We start from the raw sequence: 12,837 nt of genomic DNA on the forward strand, positions 1-12,837 counted from the left end.
TACAATATATATGTGTATATATACTGAGCGCGAGACTCTAGGTAGCGCGTAACATACGAGTGAGAACGCATCGTGCAAGCTTCACGGGCGCGAGAGAGATGTACGTGAAAGCTTATGAATGAAATATAACGGGATCGTTCCTGTGTGAATGAAGCGTAGCGGGGAACGCTCTTGTGAGGGAGACGCAAACCGGTACTGGCCGCGGGTGCGAGAGGGAAAGCGATAGCCGCGTGTGCGAGTGAGAACGCGGGACTATGCTGACCGTGGGTGCGAGTGAGACAGAGCTACTATAGTGAACGCTGCGCGTGCGAGAGAGAGGTACTATGTGTTGGTGCGAGAGACAGAGCTATTGGGGTCAGCGGCACGCGAGTGGTGGGGGTTAGCCGCGTTCAGCGTCAGGCAGGAGCGTCGAAAGTGTGTCTTCTGGGCGACTTTCGGCCAAATCGTTGCGTTTGCTGCATGAAATGCACGGGAACGTGACATCCTCTTAGCGGTGGGACTTAGAAAAATTTTCGTCCAACGTCCGACGCAGTAGTACATCCGTCCATTATTTGCTAATAACTCGGTAAATAATAGTAGTAGCGAGTTTGGTGTTATGATATATATTGTTAGAAACCGTCTATATCGCAGTGATCTCACGTCGAAAATCGTCTAGGACCGATACGGAAAAAGTTTCCTCTTAGCGGTGGGACTTAGAAAAATTTTCGTCCAACGTCCGACGGAGTAGTACATCCGTCCATTATTTGCTAATAACTCGGTAAATAATAGTAGTAGCGAGTTTGGTGTTATGATATATATTGTTAGAAGCCGTCTATATTACAGTGATATCACGTCGAAAATCGTCTAGGACCGTGTAACGGTGCATGCCTCGTTGCGTGGAGCGCGGCGAGGCGTGCGAGCCCTCCCCGGATTGGCTCAGCGGCCAGGGTTCTTTGGGGAGGGGGGACAAGGTGACTAAATGAGAAACGCTCAATTAAAGTAAAAAGAAATGATAATAGTTTATTATTAACTCTTTGCGGACGAGTGTCGGCAAATAGCCGCCCTAGTCTTTTTACCGTTGCGGACGAGTGTCGGCATATAGCCGCCCAATTCTCGTGCTGCGGCTGGCATATGTTTATCGTTCTGAACGATATAATACGCATAGTTATCCCTTTGCGGACGAGTGTCGGCCTATAGTCTTTGTATCGATAAGATCTTATCTTCCTTATAGTGTAAACTTACGATGCGAGACCATGGTGGGTTGTTTCATAGGTGATTGTTTCGAATTATATCAAACAAAGCACGAATATAAAACATCGCCTATGTCCAGGGTGTCAAAAAATTATATGTCACGGCCACCATAGCGTGATTCTACACCTACGATTTGGTGAAAATTGACATAAAAAAGTCCACGCAAAATTGACCTTGACCTTGAAAATCAAGGAAATCTTAGAAATCAATTCTTATAATTTTTGCAGCTTCTTTATTTGTCAATTTTTTACATCCAGCGCCAATATATAAGTAAATAGCGTACTATCATACAGCGGGTACCATCAGTAAGGAATCTCGTTCGGTATGAAATTATCATAATCATGATACTTCTATTTCCCTAACTACAGAATGAAAGAAAGAAGCTGCAAAAATGATAAGAAATGCAACATCATTTTTTAAGAGAACGGTTGAGATGCGACGGTTTCTTTCACAAAGTTGAACGTTATGACTAGTAGAACACGATTAAACAAAAAATTCTTGTTTTTTGACCTTGATTTTCAAGGTCGAGGTCAATTTTGCGGGGAGTTTTTTATGTCAATTTCCACAAAATCGTAGGTGTAGAATCACGTTATGGTGGCCGTGACATATAATTTTTTGACACCCTGTACAGACGACTAAATTTGTTTCTTTATGATTTTATTGGATTTTATAAAAATGTTATTTGAATAAAGCTTTAGATTTTATAACGCAAACGTGCGACGTGAACATTTTCTTTACTGCGCGCTCCAATACCTGTCGTCCACAGTGACGCTCGCCCGTCGAGCGCCCCCGTCCGCAAAGGGTTAATCTCGGTCGGCCGGATTCCCCGTTGGTCCGGCGACGGAGTCTCGGAGGGAGCCTATCTCTCGGCCGGCCTGGTTACAAAGAAACAAAATAAACTGTGAGTGTGGACGCCCGGTAACGACGCGAATCTAACGTAATTATTGCCGAATGACGCGAGCTTAACCTAATCGGTAGAACACCTAAATCTAGCGCACTTATCTCCTACTAACGCGGGCTTAATCTTAATCTATACGCGGAGCGTCGTTATCTCCGGTACTGGTACTGGTATCGGTGGTCCGGAGTATCGCGGTGGGCGCCGTCCGTCGGTGGACGGCGGCAGAAAACCGGAGTCGTGTTCGGTACGGTGCGCGGTACGGCGGTGCGGGGAACGCGGGGCGAGTCGGGCTCGCCTGGCGTCGGCACGGCGATCGGGCGTTCTCGGCGCGGTCCCGAACCCCCACGATTCCCGTCGCGCGGTCGCCTCAGCGAGGTGATCGGAACGGCCGCGGCCCAGCAAAAGATCGTGAATCGGTGACGTTTCCTGCGTCGGCTGGGCTCGCGGAGCGCGGAGAGGATTTGCGGGATTCGCGGAACGCTCCGTTTCTCGTCCCCGCGCGGCCGCGGCTCGAGTACGTAGACGCAGACGTAAACCTAGTGTCTACGACTCGAAACCGGCGAGGTCGCTCGTCCCCGGTAGTATACCGTGAGGCGAGCTCGACACGCTGCTGCGGTCGGTGGGAGACTAGACTCCTGGAGCGCGGCGCGGAATCTCCGGTCAGGAGCGCGGGATGCGGAAACGGGTCCGAGGAGTGGGGGATGACGATCCGGAGTGTCGAAACTACGGTGCTCTGAAAAGAGCAGGCCGTCGATCGACTGCCTCCCAGAACCTATTCGCGGTCTCGGTTTCGGCGTATGGGACGTAAACCCACGTACGCCTCGGCCGGTCCCAGCGCTTCGGCGTGTTCGTCCGGTAGTATACCGAGGCTAGCATGATTCTGCGGGGCTGCGAGAGGATCTGGGCTCGGGTGTTCGCCCGAGAGCTGCTCCAGAGCAACTCCGCTCTCGGGTGGTTTCGTCGCGATCTTTATAGCCCGAGCGCGGACCTCGTGTGCTCGTTCGCGAATCTTCGGTACACGTCGAGTGGTCCGCGCCCGGGCCGGATTCGCGGATTGGCGCGCGGCTGGTCCTAGTCGGTGATTGGTGCGGGCATGGTCGCAAACTCGCTCGCAACGAGACGTACGTGCCTCGTTGCAACCGATACGGAAAAAGTTTCCTCTTAGCGGTGGGACTTAGAAAAATTTCCAGAGTTGTGTCGACGGAGTAGTACATCCGTCCATTATTTGCTAATAACTCGGTAAATAATAGTAGTAGCGAGTTTGGTGTTATGATATATATTGTTAGAAACCGTCTATATTACAGTGATATCACGTCGAAAATCGTCTAGGACCGATACGTAATAATTTTCCTCTTAGTGGTGGGACTTAGACAAATTTTCAAAGTTCGGTGAATTATGAAAAGTTGGTTATTTTGTGTAAAATAACATAGAAATGTTAAAATTTATCTGTAGTAATCGGAATGAGTACACTTTAAATCCTTTAACGAGGATCCATTGGAGGGCAAGTCTGGTGCCAGCAGCCGCGGTAAGTCCAGCTCCAATAGCGTATATTAAAGTTGTTGCGGTTAAAAAGCTCGTAGTTGAATCTGTGTGTCACAGAGTCGGTTCACCGCTCGCGGTGTTTAACTGGCATTATGTGGTACGTCCTACCGGTGGGCTTGCTCTTCACGGGGCGGTCCAACTAATATCCCATCGCGGTGCTCTTCACTGAGTGTCGAGGTAGGCCGGTACGTTTACTTTGAACAAATTAGAGTGCTCAAAGTAGGCTATCTTCGCCTGAATACTGTGTGCATGGAATAATGGAATAGGACATCGGTTCTATTTTGTTGGTTTTCGGAACCCCGAGGTAATGATTAATTGGGACAGATGGGGGCATTCGTATTGCGACATTAGAGGTGAAATTCTTGGATCGTCGCAAGACGGACAGAAGCGAAAGCATTTGCCAAAAATGTTAGAGGTAAATGTTAGAGTTAACTGTGAAAGTTAGAGGTTCGAAGGCGATCAGATACCGCCCTAGTTCTAACCATAAACGATGCCAGCTAGCGATCCGCCGAAGTTCCTACGATGACTCGGCGGGCAGCTTCCGGGAAACTAAAGCTTTTGGGTTCCGGGGGAAGTATGGTTGCAAAGCTGAAACTTAAAGGAATTGAGGGAAGGGCACCACCAGGAGTGCAGCCTGCGGCTTAATTTGACTCAACACGGGAAACCTCACCAGGCCCGGACACCGGAAGGATTGACAGATTGTTCGCGATCGCGCGAACGTTCGCGGTAAAACATGACCACAGGTTTACGGCATGGGGCCCTGCGGCGACCTCCCGGTCCTTCGTAGGACACATTGAAAGCCCACGGTTTTCACCCCTCCGTGTGAGCCTTACCGGCATGGAAGGCCCTGTCAGGATCCGAAGATCCCGCCGGCATCGCCTCACACATCATTGGGACTACTTATCGCGGAATGCCCCTCGCTCCGTTAGCAACACACAACTATGTGTGTTCCCAGGGTCCACTACGAGGAGGTGAAGCGAGAGGACTTTAGACCTGTGAGATCCCTCAAATAGAGAGGACGGCTCGACAGTAGGACAGATGGTCCTACTATAGAGGGCTCAGGTCCTCGGACCTGTAACCGTACATTCCTTTCTTGACTGCGTTGATTCGATTTATCCCTGTTCCGACGACTTAAGGGTTATTTATACTAAGACACGGGGGCCGGTTACTACTCCCAATTCCCAAAGCGTGTCAATTCGCGAAGGAGATGGATTCGTGCCTCCAGGCACTGGAAAGCGGCGAGGTTTGGACGAGACAAATAAAGCTTGTAGACAAATTTCTGGTAAAAGGGCAGTATATTCTTGGAAGAACTATTTATACTCTTTCGAAGAGCGATCTCTCCGATATGCTCGGAGACGAGCTATTTGTTTACAGGACGGCCCGTGATCTTTCCCGACGTACGGGGCAATAAATTCCTTTATGATGACGCGCTGAATACCGCGTATCGGTAATCCGCACCGAATTCTGGTAACACGTAAACACGCAGTGTATACCGTGTTACGACGCACGCAGTTCGCTCGCTTTGCCTCTACCCCTGGTTTTTCAATGAACGATTTTAACGATTTGAATGCGGATCGCGCCTCGCGATATGCGAATTCGCGACCTGTCTAACCAACCGTGCACCCGGCCGCAAATGCGTACGAGTAGTCCGGTTGGAGACACACACACTAAAAACCCCTGGCACTCCACGCGCCCAAGAAGTTTACTCTTCAGCACAATACGTGGCCTCCGAGCAATCTCCGTATCGGTAGCGGCAGAATGACAAGAATCGTGCACAGTCCGCTCGCTCTAATCCGACCCGTGTGCCCGACGCAGTGACGGTTGAACGACTCGTTTCGACCTCGTAACCGATCGAAGGCGAACCTGTCAGACCACCCAAGTATCTGGCCGAATTCTCGTACAAATGGCCCAAGTGGAGACACACACTAAAAACGCCTGGCACTCCACGCGACCAAGAAGTTCACTCTTCAGCACGATACGTGGCCTCCGAGCAATCTCCGTGTAAGTAGCGGCAGAATGACAAGGATTGTGCAGGGTTCGGTCGTATCGAATCGACCCGAAGGGAAATTGTGAGTTCGTTCGAGCAATCCGTATGCGTACTAAGCACTGCACGATTGTGGACTTGTCAGACCATCCATACACTCGTCCGAATACTCATATGAGTGGTATGGATAGAGACGCACACCAAGCCGTAAGTCACGCCACGCTACCAAGGACTATGCTCTTCAGCACGATACGTGGCCTCCGAACGTATTCCTTGTTGATGGCGGCAGAATGATCACGACCGTGCAATTCCTACCGAAGCAGTGATGGGCATTTCGAACGAGAACCACGCTATTTACGATGACGAAGTGTCCACTCGGTACCACGATTACGACGAACGATTTATAAATTCTAAATAACCCGTGATAATTCCACAGAACACAAACTGCGTCTTAATCGTCGGCAATGCCACAGCGCAGTTTGCACCTGTGACTCCTCGGTTTGAGGCGCTTACGCGTCGAGGATAGAACAGTCGGTTTGCCTGTTCTATCGGGTCGGTTTGACCCCTCGATCGCCTACCGTGTTTCGCCGACGGGACACTTCGCGAACGCGTGCGGCTAGAACCGCTTCCAGATGTAGAGTGATCTATCTGCGGCACGCATCGACCTCCTTCGATCGGTATCGAGTGGGGATCGATGCGTGCGCATTGCGACAAGTGTCGCGATATCTCGCGGTCCTTCTCTCCGTCAGGACTCGCGGGTTACGTCACCGAGTGTTACGGTGGGGTTGACATCGACGTTCGATATATGGGGTGTATCGATATGTAACCTGTACGGTTACATATTACCCCCTCCCCCACGCTCGAGATTACCAGTGCAGGTACGCAGTTTATATGCATTGGGAATCTCGAACACGACCACGGAGATCCGTAAAGACAATTCAGTTTTTGTAGCAACGCAGGAACCACGCAAAAAAAAATATAACGAGAATGTAACGCAGTCAAAAAAAAAAAATTATCACAATGTTCTGACCTGAACGAACTGAAATGTTCCTTTTGCTAATACTAAATGCATCGCAGTCTTAACAAGAGAAAAGAGAGAAAAAAAAATAAATAAAATACATATATAAATGTGGCAGTAGCGTTATGTGCTGTGACGTGGCATATTTGTCCACGTCCCGCCGATCAAGGTCGAAAGACCGGGCCACCCTTTGGCGGCACCGCGGCAACAACGGCTGCCGTGATCGATCTCCCTGGGAGCACCCGAGACCCCAGATCGAGAAATTGACGCGGTTGAAACGCCGCGCCACTTGGCGCGACGAGAAGTTGCAGGACCGTGGCCGGGTCCCTGGGGGGCCCGGATACTTTTCACTTCTCCCAGGAGCGCGGAAAATCCGGAAAGGAACGCTGAGGGGCCGGCTACAAAGGACGCCCGCAAGGATACATCGAGGACGACACCGAGCCCGGGTTTGCCAACCCGGAGGCGCCGCCGAGGAATTACGGATCAGAGAAGGCCTTCGTCTCGACCTCGTCGTCGCCTCGCCCGGAAAAATTGAAGAGGATCCGTGAAGGGATAGGCCCGAGGTCTTCCTCAGCGGGAGTTAGCCAATCGACGCGTGTCATCGGAAGAGCGTTAACCAATAAGTTTGTTGCCGGAGGCCCCGGACCGCTAGGTGCGGCCCTGCCGCGTGCGAGCGAGTAATAGGTCCGAGCGTCGCGTGGGAGCGGGAAAAATGAGGAAAGTGGGGGACGCCTCGCTTCCGCGTTTGCGAGGCTTCGCGAAATGGGTCACTGTGCCGCCAGATCTAGTCGGGTTTAGACTTTTTACAATTGCCTAAGAGAGTCAGTTTTTGTACGACCTATTGCTGCCGGAAGGACGTGGTAACGCTGCAGACCACCGAGCGAGCGACACAGCTTATTAACCACGCTGCCGGGTGGTAAGTGCCGACTAGGCTTTTCGTGCCCTTATTATTTTCGCGTTGGCTCGGTAAGCGTTTTGCGAATCGGCCGGACTTCCCGTCGAAATAAAGACGGAATCTCGCCCGCCGGGAATCGCGGTTCGAGGGAATTCGCGAAGGGGGTGAGACCGTCCGTCGGTCATCGGGCGAGAGATTCGTTCCGATACCGACCCTTGGCGATATTTGCGAATCTGGGGGTGACCCACGGTGGGACGACGCGACGTAGGCCGTACCGCCGTTTCCGGCTGTTTCCGACGGTCACAGTCTTTAGAACTTTGCTGCCGCGTATTCTATCGGAATCCGGTCGCTTCTCGACCGGCTAATTGCCACTCGTAGCTGCCGTACATCGCGCCCACGATCGGATTCGACGCGTAGGAGAGTAGCATCGGGAGAAATAAGCGCGAGCGACCGTCCAACTGTCGAACTATTGTACTATACCGCGCGGGCTTCGTTTCCATCGCTGCCGGGTCGCCCCGGCAGCCTTCTGTAATCAGCAAGATTAATAAATGTAAAGTCGAAGCCCATTCTCGTCTATCTTTCTTTCGTGAGAAACCTTTCCGCCGCGGGAAACGTCCCGCATTCCCTCCGCGTAGTTTCCTGGCCCAGGCTGCCGCTATTCAGGCCCTCGCGCGGTTCTCGTAGGTTCGGCCGAATAATTAGCGTCTCGCGTAATCTTCGAAATTGTTCGTGTGACACTTGCGAGTGTCTGGCGCCCGTTTCGAGTCCCGAACCTGGTAAAGTCTTCCGTCGGGGAAAAAGTCGAACCTACGGGATACCGTTTGTCACCGGGCGAAACACGTTCCGCGCGGCCGAACGTGCCTAACCCGTCGTGGCCCCGGTTTTCGTCTAATAGTTTTCGTCAAATAGATCGCAGATATGTACGCAAAGGAGACCGCAAAAAACAAAACTCAAAGCAAAGTACAAAACAAAGTAAAGTACTAAAGTACTTAATGATTGCTCAGTCTTTGTTGCGAAAATAAAAAAAAATGGCGTATCGCAGTGTTTCAACGGAAACGTCACGATGTTCGACCGCGCCGTGTGTCTCGCTAAACAAAAATTCTAAACTCTCGCTAAGAGAAAAAAATATATATGCAGCTGTAGTGCTGTACGCGTAACTTAAAATGTACTTTTGGCGACTGCGAGATCACTTGAATTCGATAACTAAACTGACTACGATCTTAGTCATTACAGTATAAGGAAAAATATTTATGGCGATGAAACAAAAAAGAAAGGAATAAAAGCACTGTCATTTATGACCTGCTAAGCAGTATCTTACCGCAACGCAATGTAAAAGAAAGAGAAAAACCAAAAAAAAGTCTGTATGTGCATGAAACTTCACTAACCACTTTCTTCGTGGACCATGTGGATCACTGCAGCGTCTCTACTCCCCTGTCGGTGGCGACTCCAGGAGTTTGTTAATGGCACTCTTCGTAAGGGCCAACAGTCCTAGTGGATCCCGGGGATTTAGGTCGGGGACTTCCACTGTAGGATCGTCTTCCCACCGGCATGACTCCCAAGACTCGTCGTGGTCAGTGTCGGGTGCTGCAGGTGGCTCACGAGTTTCCCGTGGTTCTTCCGGGATCACCTCCCATGACAGGTCCAAGTCGGCTGTTTTCGTGCCCCCGGTTTTGGCGGTGCCTGGCCTCTCTTCCTCCGGTTTCTGGTCCTCTTCGTCCAGAATTTTCCCTCGTCCGAGGCTTGCCCACGTTTTCCGTGGCATTGCCGGTCCCCCTTGTGGTGTCTGCGTTTGCGCCGGCACCATTTTTACACGGGCCTGGGTGGCCACTCCGGCTGCGTACCGTCGCCTCCTGCACCTGATTATATCTTACTTGCGAAATATATTAATAATTTGATTCCTTTTCAGATTGCACGTAAAGAGAAAGTATGTAGATTATTGTTTGAGATATATTTAAGCACAGTCTCACATTCTATACATGTAACACGATCTCTATATCTTACATCTTTATTTCATATCTTACATGTAATTCGCCGTCTCCACTTTACATTGTTTTAAAATTGTACATATACTCAGGACAATAAACCGACACGAACGACGCTGTTGACGTTGCGCACCCGGCGGCCTCTCGCCTCGCCCCCCAGAACCCGCGAGTGCCACGGGTGGACCGAGTAGCTCGAACACCGCGGGGGGCAAGGGGCGAGCGAGAGGTGTCGCGCGCAACGAGTTCAGTTCAGTTCACGTGTTCAATTGGGATCGACAATTGATGCACTAATGGTGGCCTCATCATTATGGACTATCTCTTCAAATATTTTCTTATTTCCTCTAGGAATATGTAATTTCTCCCATGAACCGGGAACGGCTTTCCTCAATTCGATTTCTACTCTATCACAAAACATATTAACTCTACTATCTGCAACACAGACAACCTGCAAATATAAAATTATAAATATGTAGTGTGATACTTTGTTGAAAGATTGTTTAAGACTTCAAATACCTACCCCTTCTAATTCTAAGTCGCGAAAATATCTAGAATTATCTTCTGGGAATGATAAATCCACAATTAAACGTACAGGATTCACCTTAACTTCCGAGTAGAAATATGGCATATACTTGTTAGCCAAAACAATAACCAGAATTGTTCGTGGCTGGATGTATCCCAGAATGGGGGATTTCTGCTCGAGGTTGGTCGAACCGAAAGAAAACTAGCTTTTTGAAAAGTGAACACGTGATGTGGTCGTGTCTTTATTATAAGTTACGCGATCGCGCACTTAATGTGAACGTATGTGACTTTGCGGTTGGAAATAAAGGTGGTTGAAATAACCGATGGGTTTAATGAAACCTTCAAAATACAAAAATCGGTCCGCGTGCATGGCGCAAGGCAAAACTCAGGACAATTGGTCGCACGTGGTTTCTCTACAACGACAGAGACGAAAATGAGAGCGAGACGAGTGCGTAACGAGCCGACGTTCGTCTTGCCTAGTCTTGGGGGAGGGGACCACCGGCCTAATTAATTGGCACGCGTGTGTGCGCTCGCACGGGAATCGCGAATTGCGAAGTCGCGGACTCGGCCGAGTCGACGAATCGCGTCATTACGTTCGCGACGGCTGAGCTGCCAAACCGGCGCGATGTTCAAATCTGAACACACCGGCCCCTCTATTGAATGAATTCATTCAACGAACCGTACCGGTGGGAATCGGTGCGGCACACGCGCGGTGGCGGGGTTTGTGCCTTTCGGCACGGTGTTACGCATTTCACGTACGCAGTGCGTTACAAAGTGTCCAATTTGAGCGACGTGACAACCAGAGTTGATGGTTGGTGAGACGACATCGCGATGGAAAGGACGGTAAGCGCGACTTAACCTAATTATTCTAACTTAATCTAATTATTTACACTATGTACACGTTGTATATGGACTAGATACGACTATTTACAAAATTTTCCGTGCAAGTGTCGCATGGTGTCGAGAGGTTATGTTCGGTCATAACACTGACGACGGCGTAGTCGGTTTGGACGCAGTGGTAACGAGAGGGGATGAACTGCGGTGTTCATCGTGCTCGTTGATGGCAACTGGCAAGAAACAAATTTTGGCGAGAGGACGTTTGTACTCGGATCTGCTGGTCCTTATAGTGACGACTCGGGTGAGCCCGTCCTCTCCAGGGTGGCAGGCCGTGATCCGTCCAAGTTCCCACGTGCTGGGCGGCAGTGCTGTGTTCCGGAGAAGCACCATTTGCCCCACCTTTGCGAGACCTTGGACCGTTCTCCACTTCGGACGTTGTTGCAGCGTATGGAGGTAATCGTTTGACCACGATTTCCAAACGTTCTCGGTAATGCGTTGTACCAGTTGCCACCGCGAGAGTCGGTTTTCGGCGAGGTGTACCACGCTAGGTTGAGGCTCAGTAACGATCGCAGTGCCGATTAAGAAATGCCCCGGTGTCAAGACTTGGTAGTCGTCGATGTTGTCGGATACGGCGGATATTGGTCGCGAGTTAAGGCAGGCTTCGACTTGGCATAGGAGCGTCGTCATTTCCTCGGCAGTGAGTGTGTGGGACCCCATGCAGCGTTTAACATGATACTTCACGCTCTTTACGGCGGCTTCCCACAGCCCACCGAAATGAGGTGCAGCGGGAGGCAAAAAATGCCACTGCACTCCCCTCACGGCGGTATGGTTCGCGAAATCTATGTTTTGCGATGCTAATCGAATCGCGGTAGAGAGCTCGCGGTTTGCTCCTTGGAACGTGGTGCCATTATCGGAATAAATGGCTCTAGGCCTTCCTCGACGCGAAATAAAGCGGTGATACGCGGCGACAAACGTACTAGCCGAATAGTCGTTTACCAATTCAATGTAAACTGCCTTAACTGCCATGCATACAAAGACAGCTATGTATGTGGGAGCGCGAGCGTTCCCTCCGCGAAGGCGTCTCGATGCGACGTTTCGGAACGTTGCGATCGTTCCCGCCATAGAGACGCATCGGTGATTCGGGAAGCTTCGAGAAGCGTGGCGACCGTTGCGATCATCGAAGATTCGAGAACGCGGAAAAACAAATAAAACGCGCGGAGGCGCCGGGCCTGGGGGTCTTTCGTCTTCGAACCACGAGCGTGAGCAGTTGATTATACGTTGAACATATTTTCTGGACCTTTCATATTAAATTCTTGTTTTGTTGAACACTTGTAACGAGTCCGTTTCCCGGCGGATCTCGCACAACGGATTTCCTCGCGGCCGGATTTGGCTCGCCGTGCCAGGGTTCACGCCGGATAACGCGAGGGTCACGGCGGGGTGCGGGCGGTCGATCAGGACGGTTCCGTGTCGCGTTCACGCGGAATGTTCGCCACTGTCCCGGCTTCGCATTTCGGCGGTCGGCGGTCGCGGTTCGTGACTCGTATCACGGCGGGGTCGGGGCCGTACGCGGCGGCGTATCCGGACCAGGGTAATTTCGGCGGGCGGAGAGCCCGTGCCCCAGGACGGCCGGCGTGGTGCCGGTCGCGGGTGGTTCGCTCTCCGAGGGTGTGGGGACGGGAGCGGAGGTACCGAGTGATAGAATGGAGGGCTACTCACCCTGGATCCGGTCTCGATCGCTCGGCGGTCGGGTCGGCGTTTCGGGAGGCTCGGCACGCTGCGGCGTGGCCGGTGCGGTGGTCTGCTGACACACGTCGGTTCACTCCCGGGTAAACTATCGATGCTACTTTTACGCGGACTACGCGGGTTAGACTCCGGCGGCTTCGGGGTCGCGGCAGAGCGGTCTTCGGCGGGATCCGGCGGTTCGCGTTCGGT

General features: G+C 51.3%; 1 long non-coding RNA gene across 1 annotated transcript in view; it reads left to right on the plus strand.

Moving 5' to 3' along the window:
* The window catches only part of LOC143363114 (uncharacterized), a 99,000-nt gene that overhangs the window by 76,311 nt on the left and 9,852 nt on the right, over window positions 1-12,837 (plus strand). The window lies entirely within an intron of this gene.

Source organism: Halictus rubicundus, unplaced genomic scaffold (assembly GCF_050948215.1).
Source record: "Halictus rubicundus isolate RS-2024b unplaced genomic scaffold, iyHalRubi1_principal scaffold0022, whole genome shotgun sequence".
Taxonomy (NCBI): Eukaryota; Metazoa; Arthropoda; class Insecta; order Hymenoptera; family Halictidae; genus Halictus; species Halictus rubicundus.